Source organism: Somniosus microcephalus, chromosome 29 (assembly GCF_052327205.1).
Source record: "Somniosus microcephalus isolate GS21.2 chromosome 29, FLI_Smic_1.0, whole genome shotgun sequence".
NCBI classification, from domain to species: domain Eukaryota; kingdom Metazoa; phylum Chordata; class Chondrichthyes; order Squaliformes; family Somniosidae; genus Somniosus; species Somniosus microcephalus.
In genome coordinates this window covers 24018753-24042630 of record NC_141015.1, presented here as the reverse complement: position 1 = coordinate 24042630, position 23878 = coordinate 24018753, and the positions used below count along the sequence as shown (strand labels likewise).

The 23878-nt window shown below is 47.4% G+C and overlaps 1 protein-coding gene across 2 annotated transcripts in view; it reads right to left on the bottom strand.

Moving 5' to 3' along the window:
• c29h10orf71 (chromosome 29 C10orf71 homolog) overlaps positions 1 to 23878 on the bottom strand; it is a 180358-nt gene that overhangs the window by 108317 nt on the left and 48163 nt on the right. Inside the window, exon 1 of one of the 2 annotated variants that reach the window (XM_085970377.1) lies at positions 12617 to 12718. The exons of the other annotated variant lie outside the window; for it this stretch is intronic. The gene's annotated coding sequence lies outside the window, so the exon portion shown is untranslated. Of the gene's footprint in view, positions 1 to 12616; positions 12719 to 23878 lie in introns of those variants that run through there. 2 annotated transcript variants of the gene reach the window in all.

The following is a 23878-nucleotide window of genomic DNA, read 5'->3' as shown; positions in this document are numbered from 1 at the left end:
TAAATATTGGCCAGGACACCGGGGAGAACTCCCCTGCTCTTCTTCGAAAGAGTGCCCTGGGATCTTTTACGTCCACCTGAGAGAGCAGACGGTTTAACGTCTCATCCGAAAGACGGCACCCCCGACCGTGCAGCGCTCCCTCAGCACTGCACTGGAGTGTCAGCCTAGATTTTTGTGCTCAAGTCTCTGGAGTGCGACCTTGAACCCGCAACCTTCTGACTCAGAGGTGTAGAGAGAGAGAGGTGTAGAGAGAGAGAGGTGTAGAGAGAGAGAGGGAGGGGAAAAGTCATCCAAGATTCTTGCTGTAGATGCCGATGATCGCTGCTGGAATCTCTGCATGTGTGGACATCAGGTGAGGACATGATTGTGCTTGACTGAGACGTCACCTATAGTAAGCTTCAATTTGAAGAATAATCACTTGGGAGAAATTGGTAGGGCAGCCAACCCTCCAGGATTGCCCTGGAATCTCCAGGAATCAAAGACTAATCACAGAGGCAATAAAACATTGGCCCATAATTTGTGGCCAGCGGCGAAGCAAAGGTGTTCGCCGCTGGCTCCGAAGGAAGCTTCCCACAAAGATCTCACGATCTCTGTGATGAGAAGCTCGCCTTTCCGACATTCAGTTGAGAGCAGTGTAAGTTAATGGGGAATCCCTAACGCGAGCTGCTGTGACATCAACAAGCTGGCTGAGCAGCCAATCACAATGCAGAATTCTCACAGACCAAACACCAGGAAGTGAAGAAGCTCCTTTGATTCTAACATTTTTAAAACGTTACAGAGAGCAAAACAAAGATTGAGTTTCTCACATGGGGAAAAGGCAAACCTGAAATAAGAACATAAGAAATAGGAGCAGAAGTCGGCCATTTGGCCCTTCGAGCATCCATTCAATAAGATCATGGCTGATCTTCTACCTCATCTCCACTTTCCTGAACTATCCCCATATCCCTTGATTCCCTTAATATCCAAAAATCTATCGATCTCTGTCTTGAATATACTCAACGACTGAGCCTCCACAGCCCTCTGGGGTAGAGAATTCCAAAGATTCACCACCCTCTGAGTGAAGAAATTTCTCCTCATCTCAGTCCTAAATAAAGATGAACAAACTTTTTTTTTAATTAATTATTTTTGAAGTTTCTTACATATTGTAATTTTATTAAAAAGGATAAATTTGACACTCCACAAAATTAAAGTTAGTGTTTCAGGGCCATAACATTTGTTTAGCAGTCAATACACTGTTAAAACCCCAGTTACACCTAATCCAAAAGGGTTTAACTTTCAATGGGGTATTTAACAGTGATATTACTGCGGAAAAGCCCAAGTTTTCTTCAGTTTCCCTGATTACACTGATTGCTGGCTACTGGGGGGAGGGGGGGCGGAGATCGGGACGGGGGGGAGATGGGAGGGGGGGTTGTCACAGCGCAGCCAGTGTTGGAGCAGTGAATGACTGACCACAACTTCAGGATTTCCATGTTGGGACCCGCATGTGCTAAATCCTGAATTTGCGGTCAGTTTCAAAGCTGTTCATTCGCTGTTATTACCCACTGCAATTTCCGGGCCATGGTGTTTTTTTTAAATTGTCTTCGTTTTTTAGTTATATCGGAAAAAAGGCTGATAGACTGAGAGTCAAGAAGCATCCAATTGGGTAATGAAGAGTTTATTCACTTGCCGATTGGCCGTGGGCAGATGCTGCGCAGCGAGGATGGATGTGTTGGGCACCCAATGGCAGGAGTGTGGGAGCGGGGCAGTTGGAGGCAGGAGATGATGTGATGATCCCTCCAGGAATATGTCCAGCCAGAGTGCCAATGAACTTCAACAGTGCATGGAATGAGACGTCTGGACTGGGAGTTGTACTGACGAAAGGCAAAGGTGGTTGGACATTTTGTTGAACAAGCCAACCTCTAGAGGCTATATACTCGTGATCTCCCATGGTGTTGCACACAGGAAGTCAAGACCAAGTGTAATCTTATGGGGAAATGGGGGTAGAGGGTGGGGAATATTGGACCAGGGCACGCATATATACATTTTTTACATTTCCATTCATAATTGCTGTGTTTGCACTTATAACGCGGTACTGTCTATGTAAACTTGTCACGCTGTCATCACACCCTCTCACCATAGAAACAGGAGTAGGCCATTTGGCCCCTCGAGCCTGTTCCGCAATTTAATGAGATCATGGCTGATCACCCAAATTCAGTACCCTGTCCCTGCTTTCTCCCCATACTCCTTGATCCCTTTAGCCTTAAGAAATATATCCAACTCCTTCTTGAATATATTTAATGAATTGGCCTCAACTGCCTTCTGTGGTAGAGAATTCCACAGGTTCACCACTCTCTGGGTGAAGAAATTCCTCCTCATCTCGGTCCTAAATGGCTTACCCCTTATCCTTAGACTGTGACCCCTGGTTCTGGACTCCCCCGTCATCGGGAACATCCTTCCTGCATCTAGTCTGTCTAGTCCTGTTAGAATTTTATAAGTTTCAATGAGATCCCCTCTCATTCTTCTAAACTCTAGCGAGTATAAGCCCAATCGACCCAATCTCTCCTCATACGTCACCATCAGTGGTGGCGATGCAGTGCCTCCACTAGAGCGCGTGTATAATTACAGTGTGACAAGCTTACATATTAGTTTTTAACATAAATGTAGAAAGAGGCATTTATAATGGAAAGAGTCGACAAGAAGTGCGAACAGACATAAGGGCCTAGAAATTCAGTTGCGTTCGCCAGCCGTTAACGCCATAAGAGGGGTAGATTTCCAGCGCTAGGCACTTAGTGCCCGGGCGCAGGCCGGTCTGCGCCAACGCCCAACTTCAGTTGACATTTAGCGCCGGCGCAAAGTGTTTGCGCCCGCTCAGCTGCGCGCGCAGCTTATGATGTCATTTCGTCGTGCAACGCTGTTTGTGCGCCCCAAACCGGAAATTCAGTGGCGCCCGCCCAATGTGGGCGTGGCGCTGTTAAGAACTGTGAAGTGGAACGCAGCAGAGGCCCTGCGGGCCTCGGGGAGCGCTAATTAAAGGGCACTTACACTGAACTATAAAGGCCAGCCATTTTGCTGCAATGACTTTAGTGCTTTGGATTTCTGGACAGAGACCAAGGAACAGACCTTACTGATTTGGGACAACATAGGAGAGGTATTTTTGGCTTCTGGCCAGAGCTTGGAAATTTGACTCTTTGTGATTTCACTGTTTGCAAGTTTATTATGGGGGCTGCATGGGGTTCCAACCCTCAGTTCCAGCATTATGTGTGAAGGGCTCGCAGACGCTGTGTGAGAGGGGCAGCCATGACTAGACGCAGAGGGGCCATCAGGCGTCGGCAACGTAGGCCTTACCCACTCAGGGAATACCGGCAGCAGGTGTCCTATCTCACCATGACTGCCGCACATTGTGTTAAGAGGCTGCGCTTCAGAAGGGAGGTGGTTGCAGAGATCTGCCAGCTGCTTCACAGAGATCTGCGTCCACAGCTGATGTGCAGGATGTCTCTGTCGGTGGAAGTGAAGGTCACGGTGGCTCTGAACTTTTATGCAAGCAGCTCCTTCCAAGCCGCTGCTGGGGACATAGCGAACATCTCCCAGTTCGCCGTGCATCGCTGCATCCGGCAGGTCACCGATGCCCTTTTCGCAAGGAGACACCAATTCATCTCCTTCCCCATGACCCTAGAGAGGCAGGAGCAGCGTGCAGTCGGATTTGCCAGGATCGCCGACTTCCCCATGGTGCAGGGCGCCATTGACTGCACGCATGTGGCTATGCGGGCACCTATCGACAATGCCGAGGATTACCGCAACCGGAAGGGCTACCATTCCCTCAATGTACAGCTGGTGTGTGACCACAGGCAGCGCATCCTAGCTGTCAATGCCCGCTTTCCAGGAAGCAGCCACGATGCATTTATCCTGCGCCAGACTACTGTGGCTGACATGTTCGAGGCACAGCCTCCACCAAGGGGATGGCTTATTGGGGACAAGGGCTACCCTTTGTGCACATGGCTCATGACCCCGCTCTGCGCGCCCAGGACCCCAGCGGAGGAGGCATACAACGAAAGCCATCAAGCCACAAGGAACATCATAGAGCAAACGATTGGCGTCCTGAAGCAACGGTTCCGCTGCCTGGATCGATCCGGCGGATCTCTACAGTATTCGCCGGATAGAGTCTCCCAGTTCGTCGTCGTTTGCTGCATGCTGCACAACCTGGCTATCCGCAGGACTCAGGCACTGCCACCTCACGTTGGGCCACCACCTCAGGAGGACGAGCAGGAGGACCATGAGGAGGAGGAGGAGGAGGAGGAGGAGTACCAGCCCAGAAGGGAGCCACAAGGTCCAAGGGCCGTCCGCCGGCGGCTTATTGAATGACACTTCTAGGCCCCCTGTCAGGGAATGGCTTGTGGCAATGAACGCACCTGAATGCAGCCGCTCCGCAAGCCCTCAGCCGGTTAACGCAACAACCACTTGAAACATGACACCTGGACAAGCTGAATAAATAAAAAGCTTTATTTAACAAACTCAGGGCCCTTCCCACATGAAACAGAAAAACAGACAAGACCCCCAAAAAACAGTGAAAAACATATCTCACTCCCACAACCTGGGGAGGAATAACAAAACTTGTCAATCCAATTGGCCTTCATCTTCGGCCTTTCCAAAATAAGCCCCCCCCCTCCAGAACACAAACACCCCCATATAAAAAAAAGTTGCCGACACCCTCTACTTGGTGTGCCGAGAGGGCGAGTCCTTGTGCAGGCTTCTCCGGCCCCTGCCCGACCTGTTGCTCCGCCTCAACCTGGGCCCTGTGGGTGTTGGAAGGCTGGGGAAAGGCTCCTGAGGGCCGCAATGCGTAACGGCAGATGCCCTTGGGGGTCGGCCTAGACGAGGTCCGGCCCTGGAGGGTCCGGCTGCTGACTGCTGCAGCTGTGGCTGGGCAGCATCAGTGTCTGCAGCAGCTCGTCGCACCTTGGCTGGGGGAGTGGCAGTGGCGGCTGCAGCAATGGGGGCAAGCTGGCTGATGCCAGACGCTCGCTGGTCGCCAGAGACATTGGCACTCGGCCGGGCTGGCACTGCAGCAAGCGCAGCAATCTGGTGGAGGCCAGACCGCTGTGCTGCAGCAGGGCGGCGGGTGCCCTGTCGATGCTTCCGTGACACAGCGAGTGTGGCAGAAGTGAGTGCCCGAACTGCCCTGTTCTGTGCCCGCATCAGATCAGCCAGTGTCTGCACGGCACCACTCATGAACTCGCGACTCGCGTCCTGTGCTGCCACGAGTTGGTCGACACCCCTGGCCTGTGCTGCCGCGAGTTGCTCGACACCCCTGGCCTGTGAGTCCCCGAAAGCGGCCACACTATGAGCCAGGGACTCAATGGCCTGAGGCAACTGTCCCACAACCCCCATGAACTCGTTGTGGCGCCGCTCGGAGGCCGCGGACATTTCATCAAGGAGGCGCACCTCCTGGGCGAGGACCGTCTCCGGACTGGAGGGCGGACTCTCCATCTGGGGAGAAGGCCGCCGAGCTGCCCGACCCTTCCCGCGTGCCTGGACGCCACTGGGCCCAGCAACTGCCCTTCCCTGCAACACTTCCCCCCTCTGGGGAGAAGGCAGCCGTGCTGCCCGACCCTTCCCGCCTGCCTGGATGCCACTGGGCCCAGGAGCTGCACCCCCCTGCAACACTTCCCCCTGGCTCTCCTCCAGGCAAGACGTGTCCCCTCCATTGCCATCCCCTGGCGCGGATGAGGGTTCCCCCGATGTGCCGCCTTCCTCTTGGCCCTCGTCGTCCTCCTCTTCCGAGGGACTGGCACTCTCAGCTTCATGGACCTCCTCCTCACCAGCTGAAAGCAGGAAGGCACAAGAGTAGCTTTAGAGTGAGGACAGGGCGTCAGCGAGGGAGGCATGAGTGGTGGCATTATGCGCATTGGTCGGACAGTGGCAAAGGATGTAGATCTGAAGCGCAAGGGGAACGAGAGAGGTCCAAACGGTCATGTCCTTACTATTGGGGCCCAGCACAGGGTCGGCATCTCCAATAGCAACGGGGCCAACCACCCGGCCACGCATGAGTCGAGCCACGCGCTCCTCCAGGTCACTGAGCTCCTGGAACTGGCCACGGCCTCCCCCGGTGACATTCCGGCTCTTCATATTCTTGGCCAGCTTGGCCTGCAAGAGAAAGGACGGTCTCTAAGTGCAGTGTGTTGCCCTGTTGTTGTCTGCACTGCCTCCCATGGTCGATTAGCATGGCCAGTGTGGTGCCCTGTTGTTGTGTGCACTGCCTCCCATGGTCGAATAGCATGGCCAGTGTGGTGCCCTGTTGTTGTGTGCACTGCCTCCCATGGTTGAATAGCTTGGCCTGTGTGTAAAGTGCAGAAAGTGCTATTGATGATCATGCCAGTGCCATAGCTGCGGGAGGAGGGATGGCCATTAGGCCCTTGAGGTCCCTTTGCCCATAATGTGAGGTGCACATGCAAGGATGAGGAGGACACTGGAAGGGGTACTCACCCTGACCATCCGAGTGAGGTCGTTGTACTTCTTGCGGCATTGGTCCGCACTCCTGGGGACATCGCTGGTGGATGACACCCTGTGGGCGATTTCCCTCCAGGCTCTCCTGTACTGCCTCCTGGGAGCCTTCTTGCCACTGTCCGGGCACAAGATCTCTCTTCTCTTTTCAAAAGCCTTAAGCAGCACCCTCAAAGCATGCTCTGAGAAGCGCTGCGCTCGTTCACGGGCCTTCTGCATGGCTTCAGGCGCTATTTGGGTCCACCAGCAGTGTTCAGGCCTAGCTGCAGGGCTCCACTATCCAGGGCGTGGCAGCAGACAAAGTCGACCCTTCCCCCTTTAAGAGCTGGCCGGCGTCAGGGTGTCTGCTGTCAATCAAAACATGACCGCACCTGCGCAGCGCCCGGCCTCGGCGTTATCAGTCCGCACCGCCGGCTTAGCGCCTAAAGATAGGAGTGCAACGCCAGTTTCAGCGCTCGCCCAAACTCCTTGGCCAAATCTACTGAATTTCGGCGAAGTGGCCTACACTTTCCGGCGGGCGCTAACTTTAGCGCCCGCCCGACTTTAGCGCCCCAGAAGTGGCGCGACTGAATTTCTAGGCCAAGATTTTTAATATTCCTTCCTCCCCTCCTAAACTAACCCCCCTGTCTCTGCACCTGCTTAATATCTGTTACATTTCCAGCTTTTTCCAGTTCTGATGAAGGGTCCCAGACCTGAAACGTTAACTCTGTTTCTCTCTCCACGGATGCTGCCCTGGCCTGCTGAGTATTTCCAGCATTTTCTGTTGTTATTTCAGATTTTTAATATATTGGGCCAGATTTTCCGACCCCCACGGGCGGGTACGAGACGTGCACGCGCCCACAGGGGCCGCGCAAGTGCCGGTTTCAGACATGCAAAGCGCATGCGCTGAAAACCGGCACTTGCGATCTGTCAAGAATCCGCCTGCCCATGTAAAGTGCCTCTGTGGGCGGAGAGTTGCTCTTTTTGTACAACCTCTGCCCGCTGACTGACTGTCAAATTCTTACGCCTGGTAAAAGCTGGCGTAAGGCCTGCTTTTACCAGCTTAAGTTTTAAAAAATAGAAAAATTAAATTTGATAACTCATTTATAAATTAAAAATACTCTTCAAAAAGGTAAGTTTATTTTTAGCCCTGTAAAAACAATAATTTTTTTTCCAAACAATTAAAAAACATTTTTTTTTAACTAAATGGAATTTTAATTAATGTTAATTATGTAATGCTTTTTAAAAAATGTATTTAATGTTTTAGTGTGTTTTTAAATGTGATCCCCATTCATACTTTTGACAGTTTTGTGCGTACGGACTTGTCAAAAGTGTGAAGAGGGATTCCCTTCTTTGATTGGTTCGCCAGGCCCACGTGATCCCAGCGGAGCTTGCGAACCGCGTGCGCCCCTGGGATACCTGGGCCTCTACGCATTTCCAAGAGGAGAGGCCCAGGAGCGGAAACCTCGGGATCTACGGAGCCAGCAGGTAGGTTCGTAGATTTTTTTCCGATCGGAGGTATCCGCCCGCAGGAAGCCTCCGATCGGAAATTCAGGGCCAAATTATAGATTTTGCAAATATTATTGCAGAGAAAGTCATTTTAGTTCATTTCTTTCCCCCTTGCATCTTGTGTGTCATTTTGCCCAAATCTTGGACTTGTGATACAAAGTTGAATGGAAAGTTGGAGGAGGGGCTAATCATGGTAATTGTTTTTTTAAGAATACTTTTTGAAGGCTATTGACCCAGTTCCTATTGTCATTCCAATATCTGGCCATGCAACCTGCTGCTCAGCACCATTTGATTGTCTTGTATCTTGTAGGCTGGAGTATCAGCAATACAGAGCCCATGATAAAAGACACATTCACTGAATATAAGTTGTTTGAAGTCTGCACCTGCCATCTTTGTGTGGCTATAACCTGGGGCTATCATTACAAGGTTTTAGGGATGAGCATTTGGATTGATTTAGACTTTAAATTCAGAATTGGGTTAGGAAGTCAGCCTCCCTGGACCACTAGGGAAATCACAGACAGATTTACTTCCATTAGAGCAATGCATGCCTGAGACGGAGATACTTCCTCCCTTGCCCCTCCCCCCCATACAAGGTGCCCACAGAAAATGATCCCTTGTATTTACAACCCTCGGCAAGCAACAAAAGACACGCACAGACCCATCAGACTATCTCTGAAATGGATAATTGATTAACATCATAATGATTAATTCTTTAAAAAAATGAAGAAACAAAATTCCTGGCATCAGGAGTCTGCAACGCATCTGACGTGACTTTCAAAATGACACCTTCACAAGTGGAGAATAAGCACAGAAGTAAAGCACGCGGGACGCGAGGAAGACCTTTTGCACGGGACGGGGATTGTCTGCGCTTGCGTTGTAACAGTTACCTTGTGAGGTAATACTTCACCTGACGCCAGTTCATGCAATGCAAGGGATGGGGACAGTGTTAATGCCCGCAGCAGAAGTGCGATCATTTTCCTTCAGGGCGCCAGCGTCAGATCTGCTGTCACCATCAAGAAAAAAAGGGTTGATTTCCAACCCTGTGGCAAACCTTTCAAATGGCAATGCCTTTTCTGGGAGGGAGGTGTGGGTTTACGTTGTTTCCGGCAGCTGTATCCTGGGCATAAAGTGCCTCTTTCAATTTCCTGCACTATTTCTAGCCACTTCCTGCCTGCTGCTCAGTTGTAATTTTGTTACATTAGGAAGGCAAAGCAACTGAAGTAACTAATTCCCATCTGCTGGTGCATGCTTTAGCTCAGCGCCATTGCTTTAGCTGCATTGCTCGAGGACAAAGCAGCCTGCTTGATTGGCACCCCATCCACCACCTTAAACATTCACTCCCTCCAGCACCGGCGCACCATGGCTGCAGTGGGTACAAGAGGCACTGCAGCAACTCACCAAGGCTTCTTCGGCAGCATCTCCCAAACCCACGACCTCTACCACCTATACGGACAAGGGCAGTAGGCTCATGGGAACACCACCACCTCCAAGTTCCCCTCCAAGTCACACACCATGCTGACTTAGAAGTATATCGCCGATCCTTCATGATCGCTGGGTCAAAGTCCTGGAACACCCTACCTAACAGCACTGTGGGAGTACCTTCACCACACGGACTGCAGCGGTTCAAGAAGGCAGCTCACCACCACCTTCTCAAGGGCAACTAGGGATGGGCAATAAATGTTGGCCTTGCCAGCGACGCCCAATCCCATAAGCGAATAAAAAAAAATATATTCTATAGACACCACTGCAAATAGTACTGCAAGGCACTTCACAGGAGTATTAAAACAAAAAAGTTGACACCAAGCCACATAAGGAGAAATTAGGGCAGGTGACCAATAGCTTGGTCAAAGAGATAGGTTTTAAGGAGCATCTTAAAGGAGGAGAGAGAGAAAGCGAGGCAGAGAGTTTTAGGCAGGGAATTCCAGAGCTTAGAGCCTAGGCAACAGAAGGCACGGCCACCAATGGTGGAGCGATTATACAGGAATCTCTCGATTTACCGGCACCCAAACAATCGGAAATCTCGGTTAACCGGCAAAATTCAGGAGTAGGTTCAGTTAAGTTTTTCTTTATATTAGTGGCCATTTCTTGATTCTTGGCTGTGTAATCGGGGGTTCCTGCACTTGTTGCTAAGCAACAGGGATGCTTGGTCTGTGGCCGGGCTTCTTGCACCTGTTGCTAAGCAACAGGGAAGCCTGGATTTGTTGCTGTGTACGGAGCTCTCCTACCTTTTAACTATAACTCTCTGTAATCTGGACTTTTTGATAAACCGGCACCACGCTGGTCCCATCGGTGCCGGATAAAAAAGAGTTTCCTGTAATTAGGGATGCTCAAGAGGGCAGAATTAGAGGAGCGTAGATATCTCGGGGGGTTGTGGGGCTGAAGGAGATTACAGAGATAGGGAGGGGCGAGGCCATGGAGGGATTTGAAAACAAGGATGAGAATTTTGAAATCGAGGTGTTGCTTAACTGGGAGCCAATGTAGGTCAGCAAGCACAGGGGTGATGGGCGAACGCGGCTTGGTGCGAGTTAGGACACGGGCAGCCGAGTTTTAGATCACCATCAGAGTCATTCATTGTATGCGAAGCACTTTGAGATGTTTCTGAGCCACTGTAAAAATAACAGCCTTTCCTTCTTTTCGAATTATGTGTCAGCATGTGCAATTTTTATAAAACTTTGTCTCCATTTTAATTTCCCAGATGGTTGGGTGTGGCATTTGAGCCATAGAGAGCAGGAAGATTTCGTGTTTGACCCCGGCCTGTGTTGAATTACCTGATCTCAGCTGGGGCACACCAATTGGCCTCAGTTCCCCTGGCTCACGCTCGGCCTTGGGAAATGTCAAAATTAATCTGCATTCTTGCTCCGTGATCCCCAGTTCGTGACCCTCTTGGGTATGTCTGATGACATTCACAGTCGGAGCTCACAAATGAAGAATGGCCACTTGGATGAGCTAACTGAGAGTCGGGCCATCGCTATGGAAACCTACCCGGCTTGGGAGAGGGTGAGGGAGGAAGAAAATTGGAAGGGAAAAATATCTTTAAAAAAGGAAGCAGTATTTTAGAATGGTAATAATGAGCATTCTGGTATGCTGTGCACTGGCGTAAGGGACTGAGAGATTGATTGATAGTATGAGAGAGAGAGAGTGAGTGAGTTCTGGAATGAACATATTTAGAAGTGGGATTTGACAGCAGATCTTCTGGGGCTAGTTACACAGAAAAGCCTAGTTGATTTTATCACTCGTGCTTCGCAGGTATAAGCAATAGCTTGTGTGGTTACTTAGCGGTCTGAAATCAGTACGCATTGAAAGTTGGCCAATCTGTTTATGTTCACTCTTTTGGGGGGAAAACAATGAATGTCGACAGCGAAACACTCAGCCAAGCTTGATCCTACTTGTCTATTAAGAAAGGTTACTGTTGGTCAGTCCAGTGAATACATTAGAATGCCAAAGTCGTGTTTCGGCTATCTCAAGAGGACGGAATCACTCTCCAACCAGTTGCCCCCTGATTTCATTCATGAAAGATTACAGACACCTGGGGAGATTTGACAAAGTAAATGTAGAAACCTTTTAGTAATTATTTTCTCATGTTTCTGTATTTGCTCACAGCCTCGTTCAAGAACCTGCTTCGAGGCAGCATCAGCAAAACATATTGCTAGCATTAGCACGTTGCAGTTTTCACACTGCTGGAGCAAGGTGGTAGCCCGAGGTTGTCCCATTACATTTACCTGCAAGAAATAGTCTTAAATGAAAATAACTTGCTTTTTGTTCTTTGTTCACTGTTACTGCACCCTCGATCGAGATAGATTCAAATTGAACAGATACAGAACGCACACAAGAAGATTGCAACAGTGACTACACTTCAAAAGTACTTCATTGGCTGTAAGGCGCTTTGGGACGTCCTGAGGTCGCGAAAGGCGCTATAGAAATGCAAGACTTTCTTCATAAAATGAAAATCTGGAAATTCAGAAAATCTTGAGTAAAAACAGGCAAGGCTGGAATGTGCAAGGCAAATCAACCTGAAGGAGCTAGACAGGTTAACATTTCAGGTGACAACATTCAGCAGGACCTCCTTGAGGAAGAGTGGCCTCAAAAGCATTAACCTCTTCCTCTTCCAGATGCCGACTGGCCCGCTGTATATTTCCAGCATGTTCTCATTTCTATTGCTGAAAGTCTACAATTGCAAGAGCCCATTACAAGTGTGTAGTATGTAAGTTTGTTGGTTAATGTAACGATATTTAAAACGCAGACCAAATGCCAACCTTGCATCAGTCTGCAAAACAACCGGACACAGGATGAGACTTCTGATAGGGAGAGGGGTTCGCAGTTTGACATGTTTCATTCTCTCTGCCTTTTCATATAGTGTCTTAACCACGTTAAAACAGCTGGTAGATTTAAACATGGTTTAATGCTGCCATAGCTGCATAAACAGTCCTGGTTTTGCATAATGACCACATAATGTGTTGCAGTCCAGTGAAGTTTTAAGAGGTGCAATAATTATATGATTAATCACCCTTCTGAGCAAGTAACGTACTACAATATATTTTTATCAAGACAACCTCGTGCAATCTACAATACTTCTTCCATGAAACAGCCAGTTCTTCATATTTACAATACATTACAATCAATCTAATAGAATATTAATTTCAACATTACCCACCTCCTTCTCTCTCTCCACTTCTGACATCATTGGCATGCATGATGCGGCCTTGAGAAACAGTCACTGATGTTGGATGCACGCTTGTGACTGACCTGAAATGGTCAAAGAAATTGCACGATGTCATTCCTGGCTGATCAAGCGTGACATCAGGGCGGCAGCCGAAAGGAATTTCACCTTTCCTTGTTGCAGCTTGCGAATAGAAGAGCTAAATGTTTAATCGCTTGCAGCAATTGACTGGGATTTGTTGCAGCAGACCAGCTATCCCCTGATTACGCTATGGTAACCGTGATGCAGATAACATTCAGTTACGTCAATCCTGTGGGAATCGAGCTGCTGTGTGTATCAGTTGAGGAAAACAAGTTGTCAAGGAGTAGGGGGAGGGGGCCTAATTAGTATGGTTAGAACCCCACACAATCCTTCAGCGTTTCACAGTCAACCCTATAAGACCCTAAGTTCCTACTGAATTATTACCAGTATAAATCAAGTAGCTTTTCCAAATCCCCATTGTGAACTCGCCAGTTTGAAACCAGCATCTGCTTAGACTGCAGACCTAAGTTATACTGCTGGCTCCATGTTGCTTTCTGACCAGGCAAAGTGGAGCTCGGCTGGCACACCGGTGTAAATCCCTGCCCGCAGGCTTCCAAATACCGGTTGCATTTTCATGTTCAGAAAAAAAAACCTGATGGAACATCGTCACTTAACATTAGAATGGTGCAGGTTGATTCTCAGAAAGATGGGCTGCCTTGGAAGTTCTTACATCGCACTCGGCATCAGCCACAAATGTCAGTGAATCATTGTGAAACTGAGGTGGTGTGAGACTAATAGCTTAAGGTAGTCTCACGTCACTTGCCTAAGGTTAATGTGGGTGACACTGAGTTTTAGGGCTCTGTACTCCATTTTCATTGCCTCCGCAAGATCCTGCAAATCCATTGGCAGGATAGGCGCACCAACGTCAGTGTTCTTGCTCAGGCCAACATCCCCAGCATTGAAGCTTTGACCACGCTTGATCAGCTCCAATGGAGGGGGCACAACGTCTGCATGCCTGATACGAGACTCCCAAAACAAGCGCTCTACTCGGAGCTCCGGCACGGCAAGAGTGCCCCAGGTGGGCAGAGGAAACGCTTCAAGGACACCCTCAAAGCCTCCTTGAAAAAGTGTAACATCCCCACCGACACTTGGGAATCCCTGGCCCAAGACCACACAAAGTGGAGGGGAAGCATCCGGGAAGGCGCCGAACGCCTCGAGTCTCTTCGCCGGGAGCAAGCGGAAGCCAAGCGCAGGCAGCGCCAGGAGCGCAAGTCAACCCAAGCACCCCACCCACCCGCCCCTTCAACCACCGTCTGCCCCACCTGTGACAGAGACTGTAGGTCCCGCATTGGACTCATCAGTCACCTGAGAACTCATTTTTAATGTGGAAGTAAGTCATCCTTGGTTCCGAGGGACTGCCTAAGAAGAAGCCTCCATTTTAATCCATCTGTTGCCAGTGTTACAAATTGCACAGTTCTGCAGTAGTTATTATCAGTGTCATTGATCATTCCCACAAGCAGAACTCACATGCCGTACACATGAAGTTCACTTTTACTGTCTAATATCTAGCGAAATGATAGCGTGACTCAGGAATGCAACAAAGTCCCCTTAGTTGCGTATACTCGATATTATAATTTTGCACTTTCCGCCATATGCCTGCGCCTGCCTTTACAGAGGCTGAACTGAAAAGCTCTCTAGTCAGATGAGGCACAAATGCAGACCAGCAAACTGGTTTAGTTTATGTGAAATATATGAATGAACAGAATACAGTTTTCACAGCGAGATTCAAAGAATTCCCTCCACGTGCTTGTACTATAAAAATATAATTATTGGCCCGTAATTTGCGGTCAGCGGCGAAGTGACGGCGATCACCGCTGACCTCGAAGAAAGCTGCCCACAAAGATCTCGCGATCTCTGTGGCGACAACTTTAGGTTTCTCGACGTGTGATTGATTGCAGCGCTGTTGATAGGGGATTCCTAGCGCGATGCAACCGGGATGTCATCAAGCGGTCTAAGCAGTCAGTCACATTGAAGAATTCTCACAGACAGCAAACCAGGAAATGAAAAGCACTGATTATCTGCGCTTTTAAAAAATGTTACAGAGAGCGAAGTAAAGATTGGGACATACGCATGGGGTTAAGTTGAAGCTGAAATATCATGAACAAACTTTACATTTTTTTAAAAATCCAGTAATTTTTTGCATAATGGAGAAATATGACATTCTACAAATATAAAAATTGGTTTTTAGGGCCAGAACTGTTGTTTAGCAGTCAATAAGCTGTTAAAACCCCAGTTACACCTATTCCAACATGGCTTAACATTTAATGGGGTAATTAACTGCAATATTAGCGCGGAAAAGCTCAAGTTTTCCTCAGTGGCGCTGATTTCACTGATTTCACGGACTGCCGGCTATGACGGGGTGGGGGTCCACAGCGCAGCCTGAGTCAGAGCAGTGAATGACTGACAGCAACTTCAGGATTTCTGCGTTTAGATGCGCATGCGCTAAATCCTGAAGTTGCGGTCAGTTTCAGAGGGGTAGTGACAGCGAACGTTGCCAGTTCATCCTTCCAGATGCGGGTGACAACCCATGAAAGGTGCGGCAGCCAATAAAGGAACAGCTTCTTTCTTTAACAGTGCCTCCGTTCCTGGAAGTCACGGTGACAATAGGACTTTTGTGAATGACTGCTGCAAACTGGGGTTCCGCACAAGCAAATGATTTTATATATTAGCAATTCTGGGAGGAAGAGTGTTCCAATGTGAGCATTTGATTGATTTATCGAAAATTTTCAGCCACAGAATTATTGCTTTTTGCAGGAAGGCTTGAACCACTTTAAAGGGGGAAGTTTAGATGATCAACGATTCTCTAGTTTGAACCTTTCAATATTACACATCACTGCTGATTACACATTCACCAGGCTGATACCTGGGATGGCAGGAATGACGTATGAGGAGAGATTGGATCGATTGGGCTTGTACTCACTGGAGTTTAGAAGAATGAGAGGGGATCTCATCGAAACATATAGAATTCTAACAGGACTAGACAGACTAGATGCTGGAAGGATGTTCTCGATGGTCGGGGAGTCCAGAACCAGGGGTCACAGCCTAAAGATAAGGGGTAAGCCATTTAGGACTGAGATGAGGAGGAATTTCTTCACCCAGAGAGTGGTGAACCTGTGGAATTCTCTACCACAGAAGGCAGTAGAGGCCAATTCATTAAATATATTCAAGAAGGAGTTGGATATATTTCTTAAGGCTAAAGGGATCAAGGGATATGGGGAGAAGGCAGGGACAGGGTACTGAATTTGGATGATCAGCCATGATCGCATTGAATGGCGGAGCAGGCTCGAGGGGCCGAATGGCCTACTCCTGCTCCTATCTTCTATGTTTCTATGTTTCTATGCTCCACTGAGAAACATGAGAGACTGAGCAACTATGTCACTTTGGCCCCGTTGGGAGGAAAGAAGACAGACACACGCTGACACACCCTCTTCACCTCTTGTCCCTGCAAATATAATCAGAGGACAGAGAAGATAACCAACAGAGTTTGGGATGTTAACTCAAGTCTTTAAAATGAAAAATAAACTGTTCGGTAGAGGAACAAAATCACCTTGACCCAAAATGTATCTGGGAGAAAATATCAATCCCATTACATCTGTGTGAAAAGATATGACTGCAAATTACTGTCAGTGTCAGCCATGGCTCAGTTGGTAGCACACTCGCCTGAGTCAGATGGTTGTGGGTTCAAGTCCCACTCACAGGGACTTAAGCACAAAAATCTAGGCTGACACTCCAGTGCAGCGCTGAGGGAGTGCTGCACTGTCAGAGGTGCCATCTTTCGGATGAGACGTTAAAAAAACCGAGGCCCCGTCTGCTCTCTCAAGTGGATGTAAAAGATCCCATGGCACTATTTCGAAGAAGAGCAGGGGAGTTATCCCCGGTGTCCTGGTCAGTATTTATCCCTCAATCAACATAACAAAAGCAGATTATCTGGACATTATCACGTTGCTGTTTGCGGGAGCTTGCTGTGCGCAAATTGGCTGCTGCGTTTCCCAATTACAACAGTGACTCCACTTCAAAACAGTACTTCATTGGCTGTAAAATGCTTTGAGACGTCTGGTGGTCGTGAAAGGCGCTATAGAAATGCAAGTCTTTTCTTTCAGTGATGCTATTTTATGAATGTTGAACATATTCCTACAAAATTCCTGACTCTGCTATTGTAATGGGGATATTAACCTACTACACCTCCGTTAAAATATTGGAGAAGGGAATTTGGTACGTGCACATTAAAGATTCATATGATCACTTCACCACCTAATTTTATACCATCTAATAATTGCAATAGGGATGACAAAAAACTTAACTGCAGATGGCAAATGCCAGATGGTGATGGTCAATCATTGCTCATTGAGCTCATCCCACTGGAGAGGCCCCAGTACAGTCCTCAGCAAGCACAAGCTGGGCAACCTTGGGTAGCATTAGAGCCGCCAACCTAGATCCAGTGAGGTGATGGCTCGTCATGGGAATGAGGGGAGCTCCAATTTCATCAGATGGAACTGGCAGGGAGTGAACAGGGACTCATGCCTGACTTTAACACTTTATGAAATGCCTGCTGGGGGATTCTGGAGTATTTTACTTGCGGTCTGCGACAGGCAGTAAGTCACTCAAAGTAGGTCTGTGGTGTCCGCAGAATGAGGGTATAAAGCCAGGCTACTGCCCTGTGAGGCTCATGATCCTAAAACTGCAGATAAAATCAGAGCAGTGAGTAAGACCGTTTAAACCATGCTTCCATAGAATTCTAGAGTGTTATAGAATCAAAGAATCTTACAGCACAGGAGGAGGCCATTCGGCCCATCGTGCCTGTACTGGCATTTTGAAAGAGCAATCCAATTAGTCCCACTTCCCTGCTCTTTCCCCATAGCTCTGCAATTTTCTCCCATGCTTCCATAGAATTATAACGTGTTGCAACACAAAAGCAAACCATCTGGCCCATCGACTGTGCCAGTTATCTCCACATGAGCCATCTAGTTTCAGTTCACTCTCGTCTTTGCTCCCCATACCTTTTTTTTGTATACGCTCCCCCTTCCCATCCCAGCTGTGGGGTCATATTGACTATGCCATGCCAGATTCAGACCGAGAAATCAGGAATCATTTGTACCTGACCCTTGGATGATGCACCTGCAGTCAGCAGGCCATTTACTTATTGGTAAGGATGAGCAAACCGTTAGAGAATAAGCCGTCTCACAGAATGCAAAATGCCAGACCAATGTGAATTCTACAAAAGTACTGAAGAACGCCTCCTGTATAACAATCTCTCATACCGCAAATTCTAATGTAATACCGATTATTTCTGACTGCATTGCTTAGCAGAAAGAAACTACATAAAACCCTCTCCTGACTGGACATTTCTTTTTCTTGAATCAAAATACATTCCGACAAATTGTTGTTGGAGCCTGTTAGATGGTGCTACATGGAGATTATTATAGCTATCTCCATGGCAACCGAATGTCTTCAGTTTTAACACATTTCCTCCCTGTTTAGAGTGCTATTTCGGTGCCTATGAAAGGAAGTTCATTGAAAATTTATTAAAGCCCAGGTTATAAAAATTATGAATTCCTGCAATGATTTTTTCTAATAAAGTGGGAAACTAATAAAAGGCGCATTTAGGACTGATAATAGGAGGTCTGTCTTCACACAAAGAGTGAGCAGCCCTCTTGAGTATTACATATTGCGGGGTGATCTGATCGAGGTGTTCAAAATGCTGAAAGGATTCGATAGGATAGATACAGAGAAACTATTTCCTGTGGTGGGGGAATCAAGAACGAGGGGACATAATCTTAAAGTTAGAGCCAGGCCATTTGGGAGGGGAACCAGGAAGCACTTTTCCACCCAAAGGGTAGTAGAAATCTGGATTTCACTTTCCCCAAATTCATAGGAACATAGAAGATAGGAGCAGGAGTAGGCCATTCGGCCCCTCGAGCCTGCTCTGCCATTGAATGCGATCATGGCTGATCATCCAAATTCAGTACCCTGTCCCTGCTTTCTCCCCATACCCCTTGATCCCTTTAGCCTTAAGAAATATATCCAACTCCTTCTTGAATATATTTAATGAATTGGCCTCAACTGCCTTCTGTGGTAAAGAATTCCACAGGTTCACCACTCTCTAGGTGAAGAAATTCCTCCTCATCTCTGTCCTAAATGGCTTACCCCTTATCCTTAGACTGTAACCCCTGGTTCTGGACTCCCCGCCATCGGGAACATCCTTCCTGCATCTAGTCTGTCCAGTCCTGTCAGGATTTTATAAGTTTCAATGAGATCCCCTCTCATTCTTCTAAACTCCAGCGAGTATAAGCCTAATCGACCCAATCTCTCCTCATACGTCATTCCTGCCATCCCAGGTATCAGTATTCTGTGAATACTGGGTGGGTCAATTGTAGCTTTCAAGACTGAGATTGATAGATTTTTTTTTGTTAAGAGTCATAGAGTCATACAGCACAGAAAGAGGCCCTTCGGCCCATCGTGTCTGCGCCGACCATCAATCCCTGTCCAGTCTAATCCCATTTTCCAGCATTTGGTCCATAGCCTTGTATGCAATGGCATTTCAAGTGCTCATCCAAATGCTTCTTGAATGTTATGAGGGTTCCTGCCTCTACCACCCTTTCAGGCAGTGAGTTCCAGATTCCAACCACCCTCTGGGTGAAAAAGTTCCTCCTCAAATCCCCTCTAAACCTCCTGCCCCTTACCTTGAATCTATGCCCCCTTGTTATTGACCCCCCTACTAAGGGGAAAAGTAAGTCAGGGATGTGGAGCTAAGGCGGACAAATGGAGTTGAGGTACAGATCAGCCATGATCTAGCAGAATGGTGGGGCGGGCTCGAGGGGCTGAATGGCCTACTCCTGATCCTAGCACATGGAATGTACTCTCAGGTAGAGCAGTGGAGGCAAAAAAAAACTTGATATCATCGAGGCAACAATTGGATGCTGAAATGGGAGATGTTAGGCTGTTTCAGGATGCATTATGATGGGCCGAATGGTCTCCCTCATCTTTAATTCCCTGACGATTTTGTGATTCCAGTTATTTTTCTGATAGTGAGAATAATCTCAACTAAAATTAGCATTTCTGCATACGGTGTGAAATAAAAACAGTGAATAATTTTTTAATTAACATCCTTCCTGAATTTTTACACATTTTATGAAATGATGATGTTTATAAATATTGAAAGGCTCATTTTTGGACTGTCGGCGGCACTTATGACACTGTTTGCTATTTGACTTCCGCGTGAGCTTGCTACGTGCCGGACAATGGCTTCAAGCCTTCAAACCCATGTTCTTTCTCAAAAGGACAGTTTGGAAGAAAACTTGCACAGTGAAACCATGATGGGATTGTCAAGATTGTTAAAAATAGGAAATTTGAGAATGAATAAGACTTGCTGCTTTCTCTCCATTATTTACTTTGTGGCTTCCTTTGAATGAGATCATCTGTATTCTTAGTCAGCCTGCTCCTGTGTGGTAAGCTGTGTGGATTGAATGTTTGTCAGGTGAGCGTCACTTTTGTTGACACTGATAGGAAGCGGTAAAAAAAATAAAACAGCAACAACAACAACTTGTATTTATACAGCGCCTTTAACGTAGTAAAACGGCCCAAGGCGCTTCACAGGAGTGACTATCAAACAAAATTTACACCGAGCCACGTAAGGAGATATTAGGACAGAAGACCCAAAGCTTGGTCGGAGAGTAGGTTTTAAGGAGCAACTTAAAGGAGGAAAAAGAGGGAGAGAAAAAGAAAAGAAAGACTTGCATTTATACGGCGCCTTTCACGACCACCGGGCGTCCCAAAGCGCTTTGCAGCCAACCCTTTTTGAAGTGTTGCCACTGCTGTATGTAGGAAACACGGCAGTTAATTTGTGCACTGCAAGCTCCCACAAACAACAATGTTATAATGGCCAGATAATCTGTTTTTGTTATGTTGATTGAGGGATAAATATGGGCCAGCACACCGGGGAATAACTAAAGCTTTCAAATAAAAAGGAAATGTACTGTAAATGCTCAAAATCTGAAGGAGGACCAGAACATTCTGGAAGTACACAGCAGGTCTGTCACCATCTGTGACAAATGAAAGTTTCAATGCGGACCTTATGAAGGGTATGCATCTGAAACTTTGACTTGTCTTTTCTCTTTATTGTTGCTAACAATGGCCCAGAAATTCGGGTCCCCATGCGTGAGTACGCTGGTTTTGTGCATGCACTGCGCATGTGTGGGAAACTGGAACTTCCGTTCCCTTGAAAGAAGGGGTTGACAGGTGGAACACGTGCGCCGGAGAGGCAGCGCGTGCGCATCGAACTTACTTTTTTTTGCAGGTTTCTCCGGGAGGGTAAGTCTCCAGCAGTTACACTTTTAAAAAGCAGGCGCAAGGCCTGCTTTTAACAAGGTAAGTGGTGAATTAATAAAAATTAAAACATTTTTTCCACAGGTTTATTATTTTTAAATATTTTAAAGAAAGGTATGTTTATTTTTAGCCCTGTTAGGAAATGTAATTAATTTTTTCAAAAATTTAAATTATTGTTTAAAATAGTTATTTCATGTAATTTATAGTTATTTTAAAAATGTGATGTTTTAAAAAAAAATTATTTGAAGTTTTAGTTATGTTTTGGGGCTTATAGTATTTATAGGTTTGACAGCTCTTCCTGCTACCATTGGCTCTCCATGGTCCATGTGATCCCAGGGGACACTTCGAACTAACTGCGCCCCTGGGATACGCAAGCACTGCGCGCCGGCAGCTGGAGGAGGCCCAGGATCGGAATACCATGCGGGCCCACAGCTCAACGGCTGGCGCGCAAGGTAAGTGCAGGTCGGAGGCTTGCACCCGCGGGAAGCCTCCGACCTGAATTTCTGGGCCAATGTTTTCAAACACCTAGCAGTCCATACGCCTTCCAATATTAAGGTGCTGTTATAATATAGGTCCTCATCTAAGTGACACAGTACAATGTTTGCATTTATGTAGCATCTTTACACAGTAGTTGTCCCAAGGCACTTCACAGGGGCAGAAACAGATGGTGAATAGTGAAACAACTTACATTTATATAGCGCCGATCACATCCTCAGGATTTCCCAGAGTTTCACAGCCAATGAACTACTTTTGAAGTTATTGCACTTCATTGGCTGTGAAGCACTTTGGGTTACCCTGAGGTTGTAAAAGGCGCTATATAAATGCAAGTTCTTTCGAATGTTGGTTAAATTTTAATGTCAGTGAGAAGCTGTCAGGACAGATGGCACTTTGTTAATATTTATAAGATTAACAATTAAGTTTTAAAAAGGCAGTTCAGCGTGTAGCTTGACCTTTGCCCTCTGTCACTTCCAGGTTGGTTAGGTATGACACTGCTTCCTCGAGGCTGGCTCACAACACTCGGCAAAATTTAACTCTGAGGTCGTTACACGTCACCGGTTACATTGATATGGAGCTGAAGTGGCTTCAGATTGATACAAAATATGTAGCAGAACTGGCCTGTAAAAAACCGGATAATAAATTTACTGTAACAAATTAAATAACACAGGGAAGCATCCTCTATATCGTGAAATAAAACTTGACATTACTACGCGCAATTCTGTCAGCTGTGGCTCAGTGGGTATCTCCCTTGCCTCTGAGTCAGAAGGTTGTGGGTTCAAGTCCCACTCCAGGGACTTGAGCACAGAAAACGAGGCTGACACTTCACTCCAGTGCAGTGCTGAGGGAGTGCTGTACTGTCGGAGGTGCCGTCTTTCGGATGAGACATTAAACAGAGGCCCTGTCTGCTCTTTCAGGTGGGCATAAAAGATCACATGGCACTATTTCGAAGAAGAGCAGGAGAGTTATCCCCGGTGTCCTGGCCAATATTTATCCCTCAACCAACATAACCAAAACAGGTTATCTGGTCATTATCACATTGCTGTTTGTAGGAACTTGCTGTGCGCAAATTAGCTGCCGCGTTTCCCTACATTACAACAGTACTTCAAAAGTACATTCGAAAGTACTTCATTGGCTGTAAAGCGCTTTGGGACGTCCTGAGGTCATGAAGGACGCTATAGAAATGCAAGTCTTTCTTTTCTTTTCAATAGTCTGCTGAAGCTCTGCTTTCTGTTGTTGAGCAGCACATCACACATAACCCATGACGTAAGAAAACTACTAAGCACTTGATCTGAGTATAAAACAAAGCTTTAATCAACTGTTTCACAACCATGAGTTCCAGTTACATCACTAGTTCCTGGTTACAAAAACGTCCTGAGCAAGCTGGGCCCACACCCGAGTATTTATACTTTCCTTGGACGGCGCCACCAGCTGGCCGCCCAGTGTTATCTCATGAGTCATTTCTACATGAATGGTAAGATTCATGACAACCCATCGCCACCTTCCCTCACCACGATCTCCACCTACCTGTGTTATACAAAGGTACGTAATTGCACTCCTAACAGGAAACTTCTCCACATTTCAGGAGTTTGAATGCAGAAGGGAACAGGACTCGAAGGATTAGCCATCCATTCATTTTAACGGTTGGAAACTCCCAGGCCATCCACTGATCTTCCCACCTGGATTTCCAATAAGCAATCCCGGTAGGTAAAGCTTCACCCCAGAAGTCTACCCTGTGCTGTATTGCTTCAAGGCAGAGTTGCCAACTCTGGTTGGGCGTATCCCTGGAGGTTACATCACATGACCTCCAACCGCCCCGACCGATCAGCCTTTTTTTTCCCCCATCTCCAATATTTTTCCAACTAATAAATGAAAGTGTTCAGAGAAAGTGAAAAAAACACATTTTTTTTTAATGCCCCTGTGATTTTTCTCCTGGGTTGCTTGCAGAAGTGCCCAGAAGATTAAGCTTTAATTCCTGGAGACTCCAGGCCAATCCTGGAGGGTTGGCAACCCTGCTTCGAGGACATGACCTGTCTTGAGTCTCTGATGATATTGAGAAGCTGCCAACCTTTATTTTTGTGATTCGTGATGCCTGAGGGGGATAAATTCGGTTGCTTTGCGCCTCCTGTTAGCGCCCTAAGAGGGCGCAAAGCAACTAGCGCCCGGGCGGGGCGTTGCCAATGCCTCCCGTGAAATTCAGCGGGAGGTTAGTGGCGGCGGTAACCGGTAGCGCCCCGCGGCGCTGTGCCGTCGGCGATGATGTCATCGCCATGCGCAGCGCCCTGCTCGCAATCTTCGGGAGCGCCCCCTGACTTACCGCCGGACGCCATGTCCGACGGGGTCAGGGGGGCCTACCTG